The following is a 25379-nucleotide window of genomic DNA, read 5'->3' on the forward strand; positions in this document are numbered from 1 at the left end:
TCTCTCCTCCTCGCTGCGATAAGAGCTTTGAGACGATCCTCAATATGGCGGCTCCGGAACTACTTCCGGTTCGGGCGAGGAGCGAGGAGCTATCAAATAAGAGACTTGGGAAGCAGCCTGAGTCTACGATATGGCAGTGTGGTGGTGGAGAAGCCGGGTATTTGTAGCAGAGTTGATGAGATTATTAGCAGCTGCCCGCTGGCTCCCACACACCTGAACCCACTCCTGTAATTAAGCACAGACACACACAGAAACAGGGAGGGAGAGAGAGACCTGCTAGGAAGGCAGCAGTGGGTGTGACACACTATCTATCACCGAATCAGTTTACACAATGGGGATTGAGCCTGTGGCCAACGGACGGATGGATCCCAAAAGTGGGAAATTGTGGCGTTACAGCAGCAGGTAATCAAACTAAAACCAACATATAACTTAAATGTAAACAAACATTGCAGGGAGGTAGAGGTGTTAATGTACCAAAAGTGTCTTTCACACATGCACTCCTGGCATTTTCCTGACAATTTCAGGACCATCTAACTCTGACATTACCCAGAGTTGCCCATTCACACATGTCCCTCACAGCGGGAGAATTTTCCCTGTCGGACACAGAGGGGGGCAAATATATTTGGCAATTAATTCTGTCATGCGTCTTTTTTTAATCTGTCTAAAAGATCATCGTCCACGATCCACCAAGTTGCTGGACACTTGTCCCTGGCGTTCTGTCTCTCCCATACCTGCAGCAGCATCTCCCACATGCTCATCAGAAAACACACACACACGCGCTCGGGTTCGCTATACCTCCCTCCTGTAAATGCATTGATTGAGGTGCGACGTTTTCTGCCATTACAGTGTACAGAGATGTTAATGTGCAAATACACTGATGAAGTGGTATTAAATGTTCAAGATGGATCATGTGTAAATTTTAGCAGTAAATTAAATCGTGATGGTTTGGAACAGTTTGTACAGTGTCCTCCATGCCGCCTCAATGAAAGAGTCCAGTTTACAGCCAATGACAGAGCCGGCCGTCTTAATAAGCTTGTTGAGTCTATGCATTTGCAGTATATCATATTTGCATTGCATTTGCAGTGTAACATATTTTTAAGGACTGGGTGTCTGTGGCAACATTTGTGGGAAAAAAAATAACAACGGGGCCCAGCTAGTGACGCGTTTCCATCACCCAGCCGTGGTTGGTCTGTCAGACAGTGTAGGCGGAGTTAAATGGCTGCACTTCTGGTTTCTGTAAACAGTGCGAGGAAACGGTAATGTACTATGGCTGAACAAACAAAGAAAAGATCGATGACTACAGATACAACTTCAAAAATGAGTGAAAATCCAAAGAAAAAAACAAATTTGATGCTCAGATTCAGTCAAACAGTCTACAAACGAAAACGAGGAAAATCAAGAGTTAGAACCATGACAATGGAACCAGCCATAGACGTAGGGTTATATTGGGGCATGTGCTCCCGCATTTACCGGTTATCGCTAGTGGGTGGAGCTCAAGAGCACAAAACTGAAATATTCGAGATTGGAACTTTAAGCATGAGAAAATTATTACACTATAAAAAGAAACCTATAGAATTTACTTAATTTGCACTCTATTTGATTGAAAACATTTTACCCTATGTTTTGAGTGAATAGCACCTACATTTAACAGCTATGATACACTAGAATAAGCACATTCAACTTAACGATGTCTTTGGGTAGATTTTATTACATTATTTTGAGTTGCAATTGTTACTGCTGAAAATTAGGTAATGTAGGTAAACTATACTCATTTCAATTAGTTCACTTGCTGACTATACTTTTAGTATAGTTTACAAAATTTGCATGAATTGTATTTATTACCCTCAAAAACCCTTTTTTTCCACACATAACATTTTATCTGTCAAAGTTTCTGATTTAAGTTAGGAATTTAAGACCATGAATTTCTTATGTTATTTATCATTTATCTAACTATGAATTCAAAAATTCAAATCATGAAATGCAACAACAGCCTTTAATTCTATTCGACTCTATTCTCACCTCTTTAGGGCATAATCCAAAGTAAAGTTCAGCTGCCCTCATCAAATATAGTCTAGTAGGAAGGAGGGGTCCCAATGTCCCCGAGACAAACATTTTTGAAACATGGTTTTTTAGGACCCTTAAGGTGTCTATTTAAGATTTTTGCTTGTTGCCCGGGTCAACTAATGTCCCATGGGGTTTTTTTTGGTGGCCATTTTGAATTTATGTCCGCACGAATGGCGAAAACACCAATAAAACGCCAATTATCATGACTCTTAAACCAGACATCATACAAAGACAAATGAACACACTTTTTCTGATAATTTTGAGACAAGGAATCAAATGGAAAGGTCACTGAGATGGTAGAACCACTCTTTATAAGAAAAAATGAACTGAGTAGTATTTTAGTATAAATTACTCAAAAAAAGTTTGGAATAGTTTTTTCAGTCCATAATTTCTCCCTTTTAATAATTCCGGTTGGTGCTGTCTTTTAGACCGATTGGAAAGCCTGATTAGTCACCTTTCGAACGAGGTACAACTTGTAAGGATTGTGCTTTCATGGAGTGAGCGACAAAGCTAAAAGTGTGGAAGAGACCAATTTAGAATTCTTAGAACCATGTTTCAAAAATGTTCGTCTCGGGGACATTGGGACCCCTCCTTCCTACTAGACTAACAAGTCATCAGTTTCTTCTCCTGCTACTCTGAAAAGACTGCAAAGTGGCGTTTATACCCTGTCTTTGGCTCTTTACCCTAGTCCTTGCCTTACAATACCTGTACAAAGTGACATGGCATATACAGTAGGCTTTTGCCACACTTCGGACAGAGACCCTGTCTGATTCTTGTGATACTTTTATCCCTGGGCACTAACCCTCTCTTCCTCTCCCTATTTGGTGGTGTTCTGGAAAAGCAAACATATGGGAAAATGAATCAAGCTATGCTTGCAAATCTAGGCAGTTACATATGTAACGTGTAACAAATGAGCGGCTCAACGCGCCCATGCTTTGGCATTCCTTCCAGACCAGAACTAGCATGCATGACATGTAAAAACTGATGAACATATACATTTAGACAACTGTGTGGATTTTAGCTCCACTACATACAAACACAACTTTATATTCGAAAAAATTTCTCTGGTGGATATATTTTCTCATTTGTGCTAATCGAGTTTTCTAGCTGCCATTCCCCGCAGTGGACGGATCTTGTTAAAATTTCTCAGGGACTTTTACTACTGCACTGGTCACATGCCGACATGATGAGGTCATGAATGAATTTGCATAGCAAGAGAAAATGTGCGTGTTACTTACTGTAGGTGAGACTGGGGCATCTTGTCACACTTGTCATACTCTTTTATATATCTTGGGGTCAATATATCATCGTGTTAAAAATTGCATACCAAATGAAAGAACAAAGTCTCAGGAATATATTTTGTCTTTATATCATTTTCATATCTTATTTCAGTACAGAGTTATAGGCATATCAATAGTGACTGTGCACATGTGACACCTTGCCCCATCAGTGGGTAAGTTGTCACACTATGTGGGGCAAGATGTCACACTGGATTTTGCAGAAAATAAAACAAGAACCAATTCATTGCTGGGTTTTGTTTTTTTTTAACTTTAAACTCTAACTTAAATTAAATCTCAGCTTAAGATAAAAAGATTAATTAATGAACTTGAATCAATCAATGAACGTGGCCATTGAAAAATCAGTCCCAACTACAACTGGAAAATCATTTCAAACAAACTTGAATTAAACATGTCAAGCATTCAGACATGTCTCAAACCAGGTCTCGAACCTCCCTAATCAGACTAATCATTAAAATCACAGTTCTGGCACATATAAATTGCCTTGCCAGTGGTGCACTTTCCATGAGCCAACTGTTTGCATTTCACGCTCTGGACCCAAGTGTCTTTTGGACGGCTGTTTGCAAATGGCTCCTCACAAACAAGGCACAGGCACTCATCTGTGTGAATCTGGAGTCTTTCCTTTTATACCTGCCTTCTTTTTCTTTGGTGGCTTAGATCTGGTTCCCACACATTTCTTTTGGAATAGCTTCTTCTTCTTTTGACATTGTGCCTGCCTTTCAGCTGCAAGTGCCTCCTTCACTGGTGTGTCAGTAAGGATAGCAGTTTTTCTCTTTTTTTTTTAGTTAATGTTAAAATCCTTCACTGTGCTCCTGATTGATTTATTTTCCAACTTCACCTGCCTCACTGCCCTTAGCATGACATCAGGTGGCGTGCTACCATTTTCTGTTTTTCTTTTATATTCCTCACCATCTCTTCTCCCTTCCTTTCTTCTTTCCTGCCTTCTTTCTTTCTTTCTCTAAAAACACATTCACAAAATTTAAAATCAAATATGACAACAGTTCACAAGCAGACTCTCTGTTTATGTATACTAGCAGCTTGCAAATTGTCACATGTGACAACTTGCCCCAAACTACCACGTTTGCTAATTTTTGCTGTATCTTAAAGTTAGCCGTAAGCAGGCCCTTAGCAAAAGTATGATAAAACACTTTAATCTTTCCCCTACCAAGTAAAAATATATCATTAAGATTTTCAACGAGAAGAAAGTTATTGCAAAAAATGTCAAGTTACATTTTTTTTACTTTAGAATGTAAAAAATGGTAAATCAGTCCTCACCTCAGTTAACAGTGTGCTGTGCTTTTCCCAGACAGGATATGACATAAGACCAAGTAGATGCACAAAACTAGTATTTGACTTTTAAGTAGCGCCCTGATGGTGAAAATATTAACAACGTGAGAACTTGCCCGTGTATCAAGATGCCCCGGTCTAGGAAGTAAACACAGCTGCGTTAATTGCGTAATGTTTTTTTTAACACGTTCAGCATTTCAAAAAAATTGCAAAAATTAAAGCGTTAATTTTGACAGCACTGATCAACATTTTTCTGAATCATGTGACTCGTTGTACATTGCCCTAAATTGCATTTTTACCTTATTTTCACCAGTTGAAAGTTACGCAAATGTCATGCAAGTCAGCAAGCAGGATTTAACAAACACATCCAAAACGCACGCCAAGTGTGTGAGCTGAAGACATGCAGATTACAAGACTGCATATTTTTCAACTGGTGGCAGTTGAGTAAAAAAGGAATTTAGCAATGTAAAGGGAGTCATACAACTTAACCTCACTAAAACTGGAGCAGAAAATATCAACACAGAGATGAGCGACGAGCACTGCCAGAAAACAGAGCCGCGACTTAATATGCGCGTTAATTGCTGCAGCAGTCAACAGATGTGACTCATGTTTCTGCCCATTTCCTGCTTTATTAAAATGAGTTCAACCCTGATGCCAAATGTTGTCTTCTTAAACTAAATGAATTACGACCACTTAGCTGCATCATGTCATTCTAATTTCCAACATTTCTGAGAGCCGGGTGAGCTGCTGGCGGGGAGGTGGAGCTGTCCAAGACAGTTAAAGGCACACGGCAGGCACAAGGCGATCATGGCTGGGGTGGTGATGTTGGTCTCGGTTGGAGACACATAGAACCTGGGAAGGCTCCTCCAGATCCAACCTGCCTTCTCCGACGAAAGGCGAGGGAGGATTTCATCCATCTGGTCGTCCCATGAGTGTCCTGCTCCCTCATCCAAGCTCTCACCCAGAGAGCTGAGATTCCCAGCATCCTCAACAGGAAAGTCACACCTCTTTCCAGGGTCTACCTTGGGAATCGCTGACAATGTGAAAAGGTCTCTGGGTTGGCAAGTGCTGTTTAAGCATGCAACAAGCCAAGACCCTCGTGGGTATCCATCTCGGAAAGGGAAAACCCACAGGCACTGGGGTATGGACAATATTTTGACTATACAGCTTGGCCAGCTTTGCTAGACCCGCCGGAACTGCATTTCTTTTTGTCAGGTGCCATTCCACTTTACTCGTTAGCTTGCTTAACAGGTGATAACAGATTGATAGTGATGCCGTGGGCAGGTAGCCAGTTCACCGCCAGGCAGGCAGTTAAATTCCTATCAAGGGTCCAGTGGGAATCAGGTTTTGCGAGGTGAAGTGCAAAAAGATTGAGGAGCAGAGACCTCTTGAAAGGGAACTGAACTTTTCTCCTTTTTCTACAATTTTTACTTTCCCCCCTTTTTATCACTTCTTAATTCATTTTGCTTCCGTCTCCAGTTCAGTCTCCCTGCCCACTTCACCCTCCAGCATGTTGCTCTTTGGGAGACCAGCAGCACAGTGCTGTAGTGAAATTGCTCGGCAGTGCAGAGACTGAATAAAAAAAGCCTGTTCCCTCCAGCATTTCTCCCAAAGAACACATTTCACTTCCTGCCACACTTCGTCTCTCCTCCACAACTCCTAACCTCTCCCCCTTCTCTCTCTGGCTGTATTTTCCTGTTAAAGGCCGAAATACTTGTTCATACACAAATGCCTCTGTACATAAAATGAGCTCAGACGCTCACTCACCTGCATACTCTAATTCCCAAACATGCAAACACAAGGTGCCTGAAATATAATATAATTTTTCATTCTTTCTGTCCTCCTCATTCTCTCACACAGATATCTCCCACACAGACTGACATACACACCTGTTTGGGCCTGTCTTATATGAAACCAATATGTACCCAAGACATGAAGAGCTAATGCTCTAAACTCATGTTTAAAGTTTAATGATTGACCTTGAAAGATTCAGATTTAGGCTATTAATATCATCAGCTCCTAACCCATCTCTCCAGTGTGTCCACAGGTCTGAGCAAAAAGTTATATGAGAGGGTAGACTGGGATGGGTGATAAAGCAGAGTTATTACTAAAAGTGGTACAAAAATGCAGGAAGAAGAAAGAAAGCTGCAGACTGATAAACAGATTGTCAGTGAGTTGCAGGGTGTAAAGGTGGAGACAGATGGAAAGGGCCTCTGCTGCCATGCTGCTCCCCTCAGGACATCCCATTCACTCCTTCATTAATGATGGGATGGATTTATGTGTTTGGCTCCAAATCCTCCAAGTTTTAGTGCTCAGGTCAATATGTTGTAGAGTTTTACAGCTTTTACGGCAGATTTTTTAGCTTCTACATTCTCTGCAGTTTTACCTCCATGCTGGCCACAGAATCAGAAAATGATGATTCATGTAAACTGAGCAATTGGGTTGCTCACTGGAGGGACAACACAACATAAAACTGCACATTTTAGAGTGGCCTTTTATTGTGGCCAGCCTAAGGCACACCTGTGCAATAATCATGCTGTCTAATCAGCATCTTGATATGCCACACCTGTGAGGTGGATGGATTATCTCAGCAAAGGAGAAGTGCTCACTAACACAGATTTAGACAAATTTGTGAACAATATTTGAGAGAAATAGGCCTTTTGTGTACATAGAAAAAGTCTTAGATCTTTGAGTTCAGCTCATGAAAAATGGGAGCAAAAACAAAAGTGTTGCGTTTATGTTTTTGTTCAGTGTAGAAACATAATGGGGTTGTTAATGGAAATAGAGATTCTGGATTATGTACAAAATAAGTTATGTTCCCTGTTACTTGCAAATTACCGTGAGGAAGCAATTATTATTATTATTTTTTCATTTTTGTACTGTGTTTGCATCTTTGTGTTTGTGTAAGACTGAACTGAAACAGATGACCTCATTAAACTTTTACAGGCACTCTGTTCACACTCTATAGGATGGAGGTGGATGGTATCATTTCCCACTTTACAGTCAGCATGGACACTTTCCTCTCAGGACAATGAGAGACTAAGGACATACTGGCTGTAGAGTTGCATAAGAATGAGCTGCAGGGTTCTTTGTGTGTGTGTGAGCGTGAGTGCTGCATGCACTTTCACACCCTTGTCACCTTGAGTTGCTTCATCTTTACTGCTCTTTGTAATTTACTCGTCAGCTGAAGTGTCGGTGCAGTAAAATAATGCATGCGTATGCCCGATATATGTTTGGTTTAGCTCAGCTTGTGCACGTGTCTATGTGAGTGTATGTGTGTTTGTGTGTCGTGACTGACTTTTTTCTTGATAGGACAGCTAAAGAGAGACAGCCTCTGTACATGGGGCGCCTGTAATCTGGTAATTGCCAGGGTAATGTGTTTAGTATAAGTTCCTTCTCCTCAGTCCACTGCGCTTCGATAGCCGCCATTGTTCAGAATTTGCAGTCATCTTTGAGGGAACTCTGCACAATCTTTCACAGGGTGTCACAGTGTGAGCTGTCAAAGGCTTTCTGGAAGTCGATGAAGTTGATGTATAATGGATTGTTCCACTCCAGGCATTGCTCAATGATCTCCCCATGTGCTGTTACCTTGGCGTTGTGGGGAGGCTCGTGTGCTTCCGTGGCAGCAGGTGTAAGATTTAGGGGGGAAAAAGCCAAAGAAAAGAAAAGAGACAGAATAGAGAGCAGGCCTGAGGTTGACAGACTGTCAAATGCAAAGTAGTTCTAAAATAGCAGACAAATCTTCCTTGAGATTTACTTGAAGATGTTTATTCAGTTCATACTTCTTTTCCGATATAGATTTAAAGATTAAACATCAGAGCTCCCTCTGCTCAGATCCTTATGTAATTACACTGTCACCGATTCACCGATTGTAACAGCACTGAAGAAAAACATAGAAATACATCATTTCATGCTGCTATTTCCTCAGAGAGTATGTCAGAAGGTAGAGAATAGCCTGACATTCACTCCTCTCGGGAACTGCTCCACATTAAGAGCAGAGATTGTTATTTTTAAATGTGACACACGTAAAGGACCGGGAGAGAAGGAAGTGAAGAAAAGATATAAGCCAGAATAGAAGGATGGACTGTAAAAAGGAAGGGAAGGAATCCAGAAAACATCAAAGTCTGAGAGATGGAGGAGAAAGGAAGAAAGATAGGATACAGAAAAGGAAGCCAGGAGATGGAAAAGGGAAGAATGAATGGAAAATAGAAAAGGAGCAGGAAAGATGGTGGAATCGAACAAATGAGAATGAAGGAAGGAGGGAGCGAAAAGTCAGAGCATTGAGCAGTCTATTTGAAGAGTTAAGCTTATAGCTCTCTTAAGCTGAGATGAGGTGTGTTAATGATCCACCCCTGGGTGTATCTGCAGATAAAGATGTCAGAGAGCAGGCCAAACCCCACACGGCCCTGAGGGACGCTGCTTCTGTAACAGCAGGAGCCCTAAAGGGACACCTGTAAACCCTCCTGACTCAAAGGACATCAGGCTGCTGAGACCCACAGGGGCCAAGGAGGATAAAGCTGCCATTTAGAGAGCTGCAGAGGGACGGAGAGAAAAAAGAAGGTGAAGAGACTCAGAAGTGAGTAATGAAAGAGAATAATGGAGGGAAGTGAGGGAAGGAGAGGCGAAAGAAGTGAAAGTAGAAGCTCAAGTGTGCAGATGATGATTCTCTGAATCTATTCTGCATTTCGTGTGAAGTCCTCCACTATCTCCAGCTCCCTTCTATCCTTCTGTGAGGAGACAGAAATAGAGAGTGAGGCTGTGATACTGGAGATACTGTGGCAGCTGGCTCGGCTTCACTGTCCCTGGCTTCTTGTTCCTGGCCACTGAAACCCCCTCCCACACTTAATTTAAACAGACGTGAGGATGAACAGAGTGAAGATGGAGCCAGCGAACACACACACACACACACACACACACACACACACACACACACACACACACAGCATCAGAGTCAAGCTGTCAGAAGTGAGGGCTAGCAGAGTGATGTGAGATGTTGTGACACTTTACCTCATTACATTTTCCCAGGCTGTTCTGAATGTTGCTGCAGCGCTGTCAACCAAAGACCTGTGTGAAACATACTGTGGCAACACACACACACACACACCTTACAAGGTGTGCACTACAAAGTCTGCTAAACTGCGACTGTTTGGATCTTTGCCTGCGCGGCTCTCAGTACATCGTGAAGGCTCCAAGATGTAATTGCATCTGGGGCGAGTGGTGAGGTAACACATCCCTGATCATCCCAACATCTTAGCAAAGTGAAAGGGATGAGCATCTTCTCTGTTTCCAGCAGACAGCAGGATGAAGGACTTTTCTCCAGACGCTGGAGCCTCTGATGGTTGATCAGCGTCACACTAAGCTCTCAGGAGAGCAGCACAGAGCCTTGGGCTGAACCAGAGCTGCTGTGTTGTCTGTCTGCTTCCTCTCCCTGCTGATCCTGATCCCTTTGTAATCCACCCGCACCCAAACACAGCTGAAGGCCTGAGACTGCATTCTGCAAACACACCTGCACATGGAGACACATGCTCAGAGAGACACAAACCCAACTCACATGTCCATTCAGACAAACACACACTCCCAGATGCTAACAAATACACAGAGTATTTATGCAGATAAGAGCAGTCTGTATATTAGATGAAACATACTGTATGTACTTAATAAACTGGGAACATTACTGTCCTTAATGATGAAAATCGTAGTTGACAGAGATGTGATGTTAGTGATGTTTTTGATCAGATCACTTGATCTTCACCAGCAAAGAGTTCTCACAGCTGTGGATTGTAGACGTTCGATTTTAATTGAACGTTGACACTAAACCATTTGACAAGACTGTCTTCCCACAAGGTCCATTTAGTAGCTTGAAGAATATATAAGCCACTTAGCATGTCTCAACATAGATTGATTTTGCCTCTGAATGGAAGAAAATTCGATTTAATGATCCTTTTTTAACATATCTCTGAGATTAAAAGGAGCCTGAGGAGACTTATTTCACTCAGATAGTATCCAGGGATATAATAATCCCATCATAATTCTATATTACCTGCATAATAAAACTGTTAAAGAGCTTTACACCCCCTCTTTTAAGTCAGTCATTTAGACTCCAAAGTCTACGTTATGCAACCAAAGAATTTTAAGTGCATAAAGTATGTAAGGTATTAACAGTAAAAAGCTTTAAATTGAGCACCTGTTAAACTTTGTTCTCAAATCTCCCCTGCTGAGCTGCTCCAACATCTTTTTTTCTGTTAATCTTCTGACAAATCAGAAATCCTTTCACACACAGAGAACTCCTGTATTTGGTTTTAAGCTGCCAAAGGGGAAGGATGGATGAAGGTAGCAGTACATGTGCTCTTTGCTGCTACATTTTCCTTGATGTTCACCAGCAGGTAAATGTGTCTGCTTTATGTCAGGCAGGTGACAAACAGTGGGGTTCCAGACATTTCAGTCAATGGGAGTGAACCTTAAATATTAAAGAGGCCGGCACTAAAAGCCTCAAAGACAGTTCAATCAGGAGAGAACAGTACATGAAGTAAGCAAGAACATTTATTTTACAATGGTGATGTGGCAATGAATCATGGTCAGAAGTCTTTGGCACTTGGACTCTACGGGGAGATATGGTGATCGAAGGGTGTCGGCCCTGAGCGGCCGCAAGATATATCCCCCACGGAGCCTGGACACTAGTGGTGGAGGTGTTGGCTGATTAGAAGATGAGCTGATGATGAAGACTGGACAGTGATGGGGAGGTGGAGGGTCGCACATAAGGACGGCATGAATGAACTGGAGGGAGAGAAAAGCCATACTTAAAAAGACAACAACAATATGATAGGCTACCGATGACCGTGTGCTGCAGTGCAGGAAAATAAGAGTGAGCATGCACGAGGGGAGTGTGAGCAGAATGGCATGAGATATAAAGTGCCCAACTGTCAATCAGTCATCACATTCATTACCGTTGGCTATGCCACTGGGAGCAATTTGGGGTTCAGTGTCTCACCCAAGGACACTTGGGGATCGAGCCTCCGACCTTCCGATTCACAGACGCCCCAGGACCAAGCATTCCTGCGCATACTAAAACATGCATACATAAAGTTTATGCTTGCAGATGTGGTTATCCATTCTGCAAATGCACACAATGTGCTGAACCAACACTAACAAGAATGAAAACAGTGTGGATTAAAAATTCCTGCACTGTTCACTCATACAGGCACAGACATTCACATAAACACAGAAATATCTATTGTATGCATATACTCATTAATGCTGCTGTACACACACCAGAATTAATAGTTATTGACACAACACAGCCCATTGAGGGGGCCTGCTGTCTGGCAAAAAGGCGATTCAAAAGAAAGGTATCCATCTCTGTAGAAGGGCACAGAAATGTCAAAGCCCCTCAGCTAGCTAAAGGAAGTCAATCATCCAGAGTCTCACACCATGAAAGATGACAAACACAAAACCTTTGTGTGTCAAACATTTCCATTTCAAAGACACCGTTTTACAGGATGTCACGTCTCTTTATTCAACGTGAGCAATTAGGAGAATGTAGAAAGAGAGCAGATCTGATTCTGCTGCTGGTTGATGAGGCTGCAGACCTGCACACACTGTGTTTGTTAGACTATGTTCTTCTGTGTGTCACAAGACTCATGACTGATTGGGAGTATTCCTGCATGAATTTGCATTTTCTTCCCTGTAGCTGACAAAATCTCCCTGTGTCACATTAACATTGTCCCTTGTTGCCCTCCATAGCACCCTGTGAGATGTGGAGTCTCTGGGTGGCATTTACTGGTTTAAAGGTTCTCTGTGTAATTGATCAGACTGATGTTTGAACTGTTGGTCTGGTTAGTCTTCAAAGACAAATGTGCTTTTCCTGCTCTGTAAGGACAAACTGACTTTCAAATGCCTGCGTCTGCCACCAACAGAGGAGAATGGATTATTCCAATGCATAATGAGATTTAGTTTATTCACCTAAAATCCTCTGCTTGTGTTTTCTTGCATCATGAATGTGATACATGTATTCACAGAAACAGTGTAAATGTGGGCACAATTGTCTTCAACACTTGTTATCCTTCGACTTTGTCCTTCATTCTTGTTCAATGTTTAGTTATTTTCTCATTATTGCTTTTCCTTCTTTTTTTTGTCTGTTTAACATTTTTCATCGTTGCTGTCCTCTTCATCTTCTCACTTAATTAAACTGTTTGACGAGGTTATTCGCAATTTCCCGAACCAATTATGTCTGAGACGTTTGCAGAAGCAGGACTCTCACTCCTTCAGATGTTGAATAACTCTGAAAAACACAATTTAAAAGTCAGATGTGGAATTAAATTCCTGCTTTTTGCTTTTTAACATCATTATGTTGACAGACAAAAGGCTGCAATCTTGATCCTCTCAATATGTGTTTAGTTTTGACATTTAAAATTCTCCCTCTACCGCACTCCAGCTTCATAAGAAACACCTAAAAACAAAAAACAGCAATCTCTTAGAGGACGTTGCTGCTATTTTTGTTTCAAAGCCAACAAATGCCACATAACAAATATCTCAAATGCTTCTTGCTTTGACATTTGTTTTATTTGATGTTGTGGCTATGTATGAGGGTTTGGAGGAGAGACTAGGACATTTAAAAATCATTCACGGCTACACGATCAGAAAGAGGACCAAGAGAAGTCTGGATTTAGTTAAATTTTGTCTGAGGCCCTGACTAATCATCTCATCATACTTCATGCTGCTCAACTCACCTTATTATCAGGAATCTGTCATGTGAGAATCAACAGCATTAATCTAAGGGGCTGCACTTTGATGTTGTCAGTTGTGTCCAATGTGTGAGTTTATCTATCCATAAAACTCTCAGGATTCTCAGGATATTTACTAGAAGTCATTTTGAGTGAAACTTCTTTTATCCGGAGAGGACGCTTTTTAAATGTTCAGGAAAATCAACCAGCTATTAGTCCAGATCCTGCCTCATTATTTCAGCACAGGATGTTCTCTACTTCATCATTACAACTAAAATAGACTCTTTATATTGCCTAGTTTGTAATGTTATTATCATGTGGAGTTGACAGGTGGTCCTATTAAAAAACATGTTCTACTTAATAATACAGGATGGTAGCAGAAAGTTACAGTAAGGAATATTCCTTTACTTGTTACCATGCAGAACTTTTTATGGCCTAGTAATTCGACCACTGAAATAATACCCCATGTTTTAATGCATACGAGTCCTCTGCTGAAACATCGATTCTTCTCTTCCAGCCTTTATTACCATCAGAGTGGACTCTCTCTCTCTCTCTCTGCTGGACTCCTTCCCCTGCCTGATTAAACCCACAAGAACTCACAGCCATGAAATTACTGAGTGCAGTTTGACGTCTCAATTATAAAATGGTGAACGAGCGGTTTACTTTTTATTTAGCCTCAACATTCACAAACACTGTGGCTAAGGCGAGAATTGAAAGTATAAATCTCACTCAAGAAGATAAAGACCCTCCAGAGGAGACAAAGTCATAGAGGGGACAGAAGGACAACAGTCTTTCGGGGACGATGAGCAGGATGTGTAGTTGACCTTGGGCTGGGCGTAGCTCTGGTCAGGTACACAGATAAGAGAAATCTTATCTGTTGTATTGAAGTGACAACAGAAAAGGGGAATGGAGACAGGCTGACCCAGGACCTTCTCCTACCTGATGTTTACTGTTGGCTCTGTGTATATCTGTGTCTCTCTGTCTCTTTCTCTGTCCCTTTTTTTAATTATTCACACCCTGGTTTCGACACATACCTGCATTTAGCCTCCAGATATTCTGTCAACCAACACCAGCCCTGGTTTGCTCTCTCACTATCCTCCCTCTCCATTTCCCCATCCTCCATCCTCACACAGGCCAGCTATCCTCGAATACACACAGAGGCATCAAGAGCAGCTGACAGATTTTTTCCTGAAATAAATTCTACATTGTTTCAACCACATTTAAATCTCAGTTTCATGATTGTATCTCCTTTGCCATTTTGTAAAACCACATAAACTTTAACATTCTCTTCCTGTCTCTCCTGATGTATGAATGATGTGGACTCAGAGAAAAGCTTATAGTGCAGCTTGAATGTTTGCTTCACCCAGCAGTTTCACCTGTTTATTCCTCCATCCATTTCTGTGCCAGCAGATAAGTGGAGCTCTGCTCTCCTCCACTCCTCGGAGACCGTGCTAGAGCTCGGGCCTGATTCTGTTGTACGGGGGAGTGAGCCAGAGAGCCATGGACACACACACGCACGCACACACACACACACACACACACACACACACACACACACACACACACACACACACACACACACACACTGCCACCTGCTTGAGTGTGAGGCTCTCTCATTAGTCCAGTTGGGCAGAGTGGACAGTGAGTGGAGTTTGAGTGTGAAGGCTCGCTGCGCTCTGGCCCTCATCGCTCTGTTGGAGTCGAGGTCAGGAAGGTCAACACTGATAGACAGTCAAATCTTGATAATTCTGTCAGGAGGCAGAGAGATAGCAGCTCAGCTTGAAGAGGTAAAGCTGTCTCTCTCTTTCATTTGATTTCTGCATGGACAACATTAAACTACCAGTAGCACCAGACATTATATTATTTGTTTTCATTTACAAATAAAGACACTTCCATCACAAACTGGAGCATAAAATAAACCAAAAATACGGGAAATAAAGGTTTTGACACTCCAGACCCCCCAACATACAAACACACACTATATTTCCTTACCAATCTTGAACTATTCATTATTATTATTATTGTTAAATTATTAATTTAAAAATATTAATTATTATTATTAGAGCTCTGTGTAAAAGTTATAAGTGTTGTTGTAAAAATTATTTAGCCTAATTCTATTTTCTTTATTTGATTAGACAGGCGTTCAAAATGTATAAATGTATGGTACTGAATCGTAACGCAGGTCAGACATAATGATGCTCCGGACCTTTGCTTGAGAAAAGAAATCTCTAACTGGACCTCTTTCAAGTTTAATTGAGTACCCCTGCTACAAGGTTACCAGTGCCTTATCTATCTGAATTTGAGATTCTGTGAGTTTCTCTTCTCACAATTTCTACCTCTGCTATCTCTCCCCATCACAATTCATTACAACTTTCTAACTGGCAATAACTTACTTATTATAAGTGTTAATATTTTTTCACATTTGATATATTTTAATTAAATTAATTAAAATATAAACACATATTAATAAACACTATATTACTGTTAAGCTTTTACAAAATTGGTATACACTTTAAAGTCAAGTTAATTCCATAGACTTGAAAACACAGAAATATTTAACATTTGTCAGACTTCTGACCTGGTAAATTTCCAAATTTATATTTTATTGTCAGACAATTGTGCATCGTTAAATATTTCACTATATCATTATTGACATACACTTAAACCATTGGAGTTAAAGCCCATATTTATTAAAGAAAAAAACTAGTTGTTCCTGATCTCTGTTGCTGAGGAGCCCTGTTGGTTTGTACCTAAAGGTTTGATTGGATTGCAGATTTCTTCACACAACAGTTTCTGTTAACTTGAAGTATAAATAACTGTAAAAGTAAAACTGCTTCATACATTACAATTATACACATTATGCAGGTACATTCACATTTAACTACAAACAGAGTGAAAGTACTCCACTATAAAAAAAAAATAACATTGTATTCATTGTCTCAATCTGTAGTTCATTTATCTAATAAATACATATAACTTCAATAGTTTTAAGACTGAAAGACTGCAAAACTTTTTTCTCTAACTTCTAAATCTTTAGGAGTATTGAAGTACTAAAAGCAGACAGGTTCCTGCAAAATAAGCAGTAGTCTTGTGTATTGTGTGTCATATCTAACTTGTGCACATTAAATATAACGATGCCAAGGAAGGGTAAGAAGTCTCAGGCAGCAAGTCAGTGCTGGCAGAGGTCAAATGAGATTCACTGTGCACCAAGTGGACAGGCAGAACGTGATGATCCTCACAGCAGTGGAGAGGTAGAGAGTTCTGCAGCAGCTGATCCTGAGAGTGTGAAACAGGTCAAAGGTCATCATGTGCACCACAGGTATCTTTTGCAGACATTATAAAGAGGAGACACCACAGTGATGATCCATATGTGGCAGGCCTGTCACATTCTCAGCAGGTAACATCAGAGGTCAAAGTGATAAGCCATGTGTACCACAGGTTTCTTATGCAGATGTTGTAAAGAGGGGACATCACAGTAATGATCCATGTGTACCAGGCCCGTCTCATGCAGACAGTGTAAACACTGGAGGTCAACGAGTTAAACCCTGTGGTGTTTCATGATGTGAACACAGTCAACCTGAGTGATGCTATCCCCGTCACAGAGAATCAGACCACAACTCACCCTGTATCAACCGCTCTGTTGGATGATGCTCCTCGAAATAAGTCAAACATAAGTCCTCCAAAGATGAACACTGATGTCAGGCTTTCAGGCAGAAGCAAAAAGAGTTCATGAACAACTGTTACAGGAACAATGCTGTTTTCAGGAAGAGATTCAATTAGTACAGAAAAAAGGAGAGGCAGCGAGATCCTCCCAGTGGCATTGGCAGGTAGTGGCAATCTGTGGCACTCTGCGGCAACCTGTGGCCTGTCCGTGGAATTTCCTGGCACCGCTTGGCAGTTCAGAAACGCCTCCCTTGACTCGCTGCCAATAAGGGCGGGGCCACATTTCCTGGGACAACCCAATGGTCCGTGTTGTTGTTACGACAGTCACTCTGCTTCCAGGTGATTGTTTAGCAGTATGTTCTTCTTTTTAGTGCTATTTCTGTTTACTTAACCACTTCTGCCATGGAGTCATGATGAATACAAAATAAAAAAATATAAGGGAAAAATCAGATATTGTACATATTGTACTATTCTTATTCTTATATTTAATATTTAATATTTCCCTGTGTTTATATTATTCTTATTTTCTATATTTCCCGTTGTGGGACTATTAAAGGAAATCTTATCTTATCTTATCTTAAGCAGCAACAGAGTGACAATGGACACTGACAGTGTTGGAAATATTACAATATCTAATATGAAATACAATTGTGTAAATATCTTTACATTACAGTTGCTACGCAGTGCCAAAGCCTGCCACAAGGTGACAGGGTGTCTTTGCAACAGCTGGACTGACAGAATGTAACAATAGCATAAAGGGTACTTTTAACACAGGCTAAATTACAATATCTAATATGAAATACAATTTGAGCTAAATTTTGCCAAATCTTCCTCACCTTTTTAATCTTTTTCACATTTCTGCATTTTCAACAATGTTTTGCATTTTCAGCAGAGTTTTGCAATTGCATTTCAGCTTTCAGCATTCCCACGCATTTTCTGCAGGAAATGCAATTTTTCTAGTCAAATATAGGCCCCAAAAGTTGCTGTTGTATTTATAGACCTATCATATTCAACTGGATACTTTGAAACGCAGACATTGTTACACGTGGATGATTCTCTACTGATTTAGGTCCGGCATTTAGAGGAAATGAACTCGCCTTGCATCATCTTGATTGTAAGATTCATTGCCATTCACTTTGACTAGGCTTACTGGATTTCTCAAAAAACAGGCTACCAGAAATAATAAAGAATTAAAGACGCAAGCGGCGATGAACAGTTTCTGTTCACCAGTAGGTGGTGCTATCAGCATCACCCAAATTCCTATTTAGATCTGTTGAGGCCGAGACTGTCATCATGTATGTGAAATTAGAAGCTGATTGAACATTGTATATGAGAGTTGATACAGGCCCTTAATTACCACTCCGGGCATTTTCAGCTAAAACGCCTAGAAAAAGCATTGAAAAAGTAAATAAAGGTCTGTTTTTGAATCACTTGGGGTACATGCATGTGTTTTGGCTTGTTTGAAAGGTAAGACTCTGAATTTCCTCCTCAAACAGTCAGAATCACTGTCAGTGCTACTGGCATTGAGTTATTTAATTTGGAACAACACAGAAATTTGACATTTTTATTGTCGCCTGAATTTGTCTTTGCAAATAAAAGCCTGCAGAGGATCACACTGACAGGTATGACCTGGAAAACAACATAGGGCCCTAGCAAAAGTTGTAAACTTGTCTCAGTCCAAAGTAGATAAGAATAACACAAAAAATTAATTTGTTTACGGCTGTTTTTCTAAAGGTTGGTCCATGCGTTTCCAAAATGGACCACTTGGAGACTCCAAAGGACCCATGCTAACCAAGGCCACATACTGAGGATAAAATGACTATAACTTTTGAATGCTTCAAGCTACAGACATGGTTCAGGACTCTAATGAAAGGTGACACTTAGAGGTACCCTATCCCATATTCATATTCATATTCATATCCCAGATTCACTGTCAGTACTTCTGACACAGAACTATTGAAGCATAAACAACTTTTTAGTGCACTTTTATCCTTTTGAAACTAAACTTGTGCATATAAAAGAGTCAAAACAAGTGGTAGATGGGAAAAAAAAAAAAGTTTATATAAAAAGTAGCACACAGAAAACTATTTACATATCTACATGCACACACATGTACACATCTATTTATAAAATCAACTTTTTACAGGTCCTTGGTAACGTCATTATAACAGCCCCCCACTAGCCCCCCTCCTCTGTATGCAAATTCACAGCCTGTTGGCAACATGGCAGCCATTAGAACAGTCAGAGCGAGATCAAAGCACAACGGCACGTCCCAGGACGAGCACTTTACTGGCGTCTTTGCATGACACTGCGTGCACTTCAGCCGACAAAACGCATTCGTAACTCAAACTAAGGCTTATTTATGTAATAATATACAGTTATATATGTTATATTACACACACAAACACCTGCAGGTCAGCAGACGCACAGGGAAAACACACGGGAAAGCGATCGACAAAATGTGCATTCATAACTCTAAATAAGGGTTATTTATTTATAAATATAAAGTAATATAAATATATATGTGTAAGTAATACAATATAATCATTACTTTGAGGGGTCCACAGTCCAAAACAACAGCTCTAAGACGGGTCTCTCTGTTTACGCACCTAATGCGCACAGACGCAGCCAGCTCAGCCTCATCACTTTTCCCTTTACGCTCCCCCCTCCTTGGCTTGCATCTACAGTTACCCAGACACATCATATATTGCCGTGTTCAGAATTTCATTGGCTTTCAGCTGATGTCAATCACACTTTGTTCGGTTGCATTTGGCCGGCTCTGCCTTCAGTCAAAGAGGAACAGGCACCTTCCTTCAACGCCGACTCTCGTTGGCTACTGTAAGCTGAGAATCAGTAATGGAAGCTCCTATTGGTTCAAATAAGACCTCTATAGAACGGTAAGAAGCTTGCCTCCATTTTGATATCGGAACGGAGCGGTATATGAATTTATTACAGTAAATACACGGGGAAATGAGGCATTTCTGATGGCCGATTAGTAACGACGAACGGCGATCTATGAATACTTATTGATGGAATAATGCTTTTGGACTAAATACTTTACTGGATTATATCATCTGGACCTTTAGCAATGTACCAGGAGTGAATTTATGAAAAAAATATGCATCAGTGGAATACAGTGAGCCTTCATTGGTGAGTAACGTCAATTTAGTAATTGTTTGTTTATGTATTGTTGGTGTTAATTGCACCCGCTGTGGTGATTGGATCTTTTAATGGTTTATATCAATAGAATCTTGAGAATCTTAGCTTTCTAACGTAGTGACACACGAGTGACAACATAAAGTAAGCATCGTAGCAGATATGCAAATGTTGCAGTGATCGCCATGACGGCCCGCCGGCGGGCCGTAGAGTGGTAAGAGGCTACCAGGGGCGGTATGACTATGAGTGACTAAAGACATGAAGATCTGTTTAAGTGGTTCCACTGATAAACACATGTAAGATTTTGATGAGATTAAAAAAAGCAGATGAGAATTAAAAGAACTTGCTGTGCTATGGTGAACAATGTGTCGCCATGGATATAGCGTATTATATAGACATAGCTTTATTCAAAATGTAAGCTGACCAAAAGTGTTATATCTTTTACAGGCATTTTATACCAACCTCATGTTTGCCAAGAAGCAGTCATCCATCATCTAGGATTTTGCCAGCACAACAGTGTTTCAAGGAGAAATGTTTTCTGAAGCAGCGTGTTAAACAGTAGTTACTGTTCACCCTGTCAAACACTGGCAAGCTTAAAAATGAACTCTCTCCCTCTCTGAGAACATCTGAGTTCAAAGTTATAAGCAGAACAGTGTGCATCTACCAGTTTTTGATGGACAATCATGGAAGAGTGAGTCTTCAACATCGCCACACAGGACAGTAGCTCAATGTGAGAGATTGCATTTTGTAAAGTGATTAATACATTTTATACAGTTGTTTCTTTGGCTGTAGTGACAGCTTAAAAGCATTATATGCATATTAGCAGACATTAGAGCTGCAGTGGACATCAGAAATTCAACTAGACAATTCCCCGTTGGGAAATCGCGAGAGTGGGCTGTGCTGCGCTGCATGTCTGTGTGCGCGTGTGAACCCCACACACATTGATAATATGATTTGATTTTTTGAATTGGATTTTTGAAAAAGAAAGTTTCATTTTTTTCACACAGCCCCATTCATTGTCAATGAGGATTGCCAATGCTATGATACTATACTACAATGCAATGCTACAATGTATTCATTTCACCACCTACCATTCATATTTTTTAAAAACTATTATTTGGTATTTGTTACAAACTAAAACTAAACTTGGAACATAAATAAACAGGCATACACCGTCATTTTGTAACAGATAACATTTATTTTTTTTCAAAAAAAAAAACAAGCAGAGGAGGCCTTCTTCCTGGAGTGAAAAAAAGTGAAAGTTGCAAATTTCAGGAAATCTGACTTCCCTTATTGTTGCAGCAGTCCTCTGGAGGTCTTCTTGCTGCTGTCTGTATAAATGTTGGCAGATTTAAAAGACATAAATTAGTAACAGATTTCAAAGACTGAAGTGAAAGTTGAGAATTTAACGAAATCTCACTTCCCTTATTTGTTAAAGATGTACGGATGTTAGCACAGTTAGCGCAGTTAGCTTTTCGCTCCGGTTAGCGTTTCTCTATAGAAAACGCAAAGTCACCGCTGTTGACTTACAGCGCGGCCTAATGCTTTATATACCAGAGCCGAGTAGCGCCGTTAGCTCGTCTTAATATTGTTGTATTGACACAGACTGACGTTACTGTTAGCTAGACAGACACATTCTGTACTTATGGATAGCCTATAGCTTTGCTAACCCCTGTCGGCCCGGAGCTACTGGGCTCCGACTAGCCAAGCTAACTGCTAACGCTCCGTTAGCGTTAGCTCGGCTACTCGCTAATCCGGACCCAAGTACCTCCGGATTAATGTTGCTGAAAGAGACCGACCATAAACAAGTACATTCATTTTTCCGAAACCATGAGTAATCGTGATCATGGGAGAGATAGTAATGTCTAGCTTCAATAAAATCCACTTTTATTAACGATTTCAGTATGCTAATGTCGAACATGACCGGTACTTAACTACGAGTAGGTCAAAGGGGATCGATCAGCGCGGAGCAGAAGGTTATATCATGGCAGAAAAAACCACACACACACAACTGTCCAATCAGAGTCCTCCTGTGTTGTCTGTCATCTGTATCCGAGGTGATTTGTCAAATGAGATGGCTGATATCTGTGCACTTGACACAGACGCCGGACGATCATACTCTGCTGCATTTCATCATTTATATTTATTTTTATGAATGTACAATACATTAAAAAATATATATACATATATATATATATATATATACATATACAAATACATTAAAAAAACATCAATGTTAATTAGAACACTTAATTAATAGTAATATTAATTGATTAACATTGAATTATTATATTATATATTATTAAATACATAACATAAAACAATATATGTTTTATTTATTTTTTCTTATATTAATATATTATTTATATTATATCAGCTGATGGAGTATGAAGAGATATTACAGTGAGAATGAGTCAAATACTCAATTTTGTCAGACTGAGAAATTCAATTAATCTCGATATATTGATGATTGGAAACATTTAAATATTTCAATGGAGTTCCTGGCTTGAATGAATGAAAAGATAATCATTAAATATAGTTTAAGTGTTTAGAAATATTCTCTCTGTCTGTGTGTGTCTGTGTGTGTCTGTCGTCTGTCTGTCTGTCTGTCTTGTGTGTGTCTCTGTGCATGTGTGTCTGTGTGTGTCTGTCGTCTGTCTGTCTGTCTGTGTGATTGACATTGGAGTGAATGGAGAAGTTGAGCGCTACTCTTGTCGGTTACGGGCAGATAAATCAAAAACCATAAGTCCTACTGATAAAGTAGACAGATTGGGAGAAAGAAGACAAGTGTGGCTACAACTTTGTGAAAAATCACAGTTCTACTGTGTAATTTGTGGATGGGGTCGTCAGAGAAAGAGAGAATTTCTGAGAGGTTTTTTTGAGTCTCTCCACTCTGTCAGTTGGCTCTGCACGAACATTCCGCAATACACACCCATTACAAATCCTGAATTTTTCCAAAATAACTCACCATCTTTAAAGGGTCACCGTTCAAAAACGAAACATCGTAGGAAATTCAAATACAACTTAAATAGACAAGACCCGTGCCTACATTTTAAAGTTTGAATGGTGTTTCTAGGTGAACGTAGGCCAGAGCAGGAGATGTTTGAAAAACGTCGCAGATTTGCGAGTTTTTTGTACCTCGTCCCATTCATTCCAGATGGGAAATTTGTCGCAGTTTTTCGCGTCTTATGACGCGAAAAATTAATATTCTGGAGATAAAAATAATAGCACACCGAGTCCGACCGAGCCGCACGTTTTGATATATTTTTTGTTTGTGTGCGCTCAAAGCTGCGGGGCAAGAAAACGGACGAAAAACAGAGGGAAGAATAATAAAAAGAGGCCCGGGGAATAACAATAGTGGGCTGTGCGAAGCACAGCCCACAATGGACACCTATAGCTTTGCACCTGTTTTTAACTCGCTCCTATTACCACATTTTAGAAGCTAGGACCACAAAAACTTATGTCTGTGTTCTTTAAGGCCTTTCTGGCTTGATGGTGAAGAAATTTTGCCGATATCATGTTTGGTTTTGAAGAAATGGCAGTAGTTTGACGTCCTAAATGTGAGCCAGAAATCACGCTCAGATCAGCTGTCACAGACACCAGCTGTGGTCGTTGCTAGGGCTTTCCGACAACCATCACCGCGGCAACCGAGATCAACTGGGCCAACAGAGACACACTACTCAAAAAAACTCTCAGAAATTCTCTCTTTCCGTGACGACCCCAGCCACAAATTACACAGTAGAACAGTGATTTTTCACAAAGTTGTAGCCACACTTGTCTTCTTTCTCCCAATCTGTCTACTTTATCAGTAGGACTTATGGTTTTTGATTTATCTGCCCGTAACCGACAAGAGTAGCGCTCAACTGCTCCATTCACTCCAATGTAAATCACACAGACAGACAGACAGACGACAGACACACACAGACACACATGCACAGAGACACACACAAGACAGACAGACAGACAGACGACAGACACACACAGACACACACAGACAGAGAGAATATTTCTAAACACTTAAACTATATTTAATGATTATCTTTTCATTCATTCAAGCCAGGAACTCCATTGAAATATTTAAATGTTTCCAATCATCAATATATCGAGATTAATTGAATTTCTCAGTCTGACAAAATTGAGTATTTGACTCATTCTCACTGTAATATCTCTTCATACTCCATCAGCTGATATAATATAAATAATATATTAATATAAGAAAAAATAAATAAAACATATATTGTTTTATGTTATGTATTTAATAATATATAATATAATAATTCAATGTTAATCAATTAATATTACTATTAATTAAGTGTTCTAATTAACATTGATGTTTTTTTAATGTATTTGTATATGTATATATATATATATATATGTATATGTATTTTTTAATGTATTGTACATTCATAAAAATAAATATAAATGATGAAATGCAGCAGAGTATGATCGTCCGGCGTCTGTGTCAAGTGCACAGATATCAGCCATCTCATTTGACAAATCACCTCGGATACAGATGACAGACAACACAGGAGGACTCTGATTGGACAGTTGTGTGTGTGTGGTTTTTTCTGCCATGATATAACCTTCTGCTCCGCGCTGATCGATCCCCTTTGACCTACTCGTAGTTAAGTACCGGTCATGTTCGACATTAGCATACTGAAATCGTTAATAAAAGTGGATTTTATTGAAGCTAGACATAACTATCTCTCCCATGATCACGATTACTCATGATTTGGGAAAAATGAATGTACTTGTTTATGGTCGGTCTGTTTCAGCAACATTAATCCGGAGGTACTTGGGTCCGGATTAGCGAGTAGCCGAGCTAACGCTAACGGAGCGTTAGCAGTTAGCTTGGCTAGTCGGAGCCCAGTAGCTCCAGGCAAACAGGGGTTAGCAAAGCTATAGGCTATCCATAAGTACAGAATGTGTCTGTCTAGCTAACAGTAACGTCAGTCTGTGTCAATACAACAATATTAAGACGAGCTAACGGCGCTACTCGGCTCTGGTATATAAAGCATTAGGCCGCGCTGTAAGTCAACAGCGGTGACTTTGCGTTTTCTATAGAGAAACGCTAACCGGAGCGAAAAGCTAACTGCGCTAACTGTGCTAACATCCGTACATCTTTAACAAAAGTGAGCTTATTGAAGCTAGACATTACTGTGTTGTGATTTTGGTTAGACTGATTGTTATG

This window comes from Semicossyphus pulcher, unplaced genomic scaffold (genome assembly GCF_022749685.1).
Source record: "Semicossyphus pulcher isolate SPU_LCO1_2020_fin unplaced genomic scaffold, fSemPul1.0.p SCAF_4, whole genome shotgun sequence".
Classification (NCBI taxonomy): Eukaryota; Metazoa; Chordata; class Actinopteri; order Labriformes; family Labridae; genus Semicossyphus; species Semicossyphus pulcher.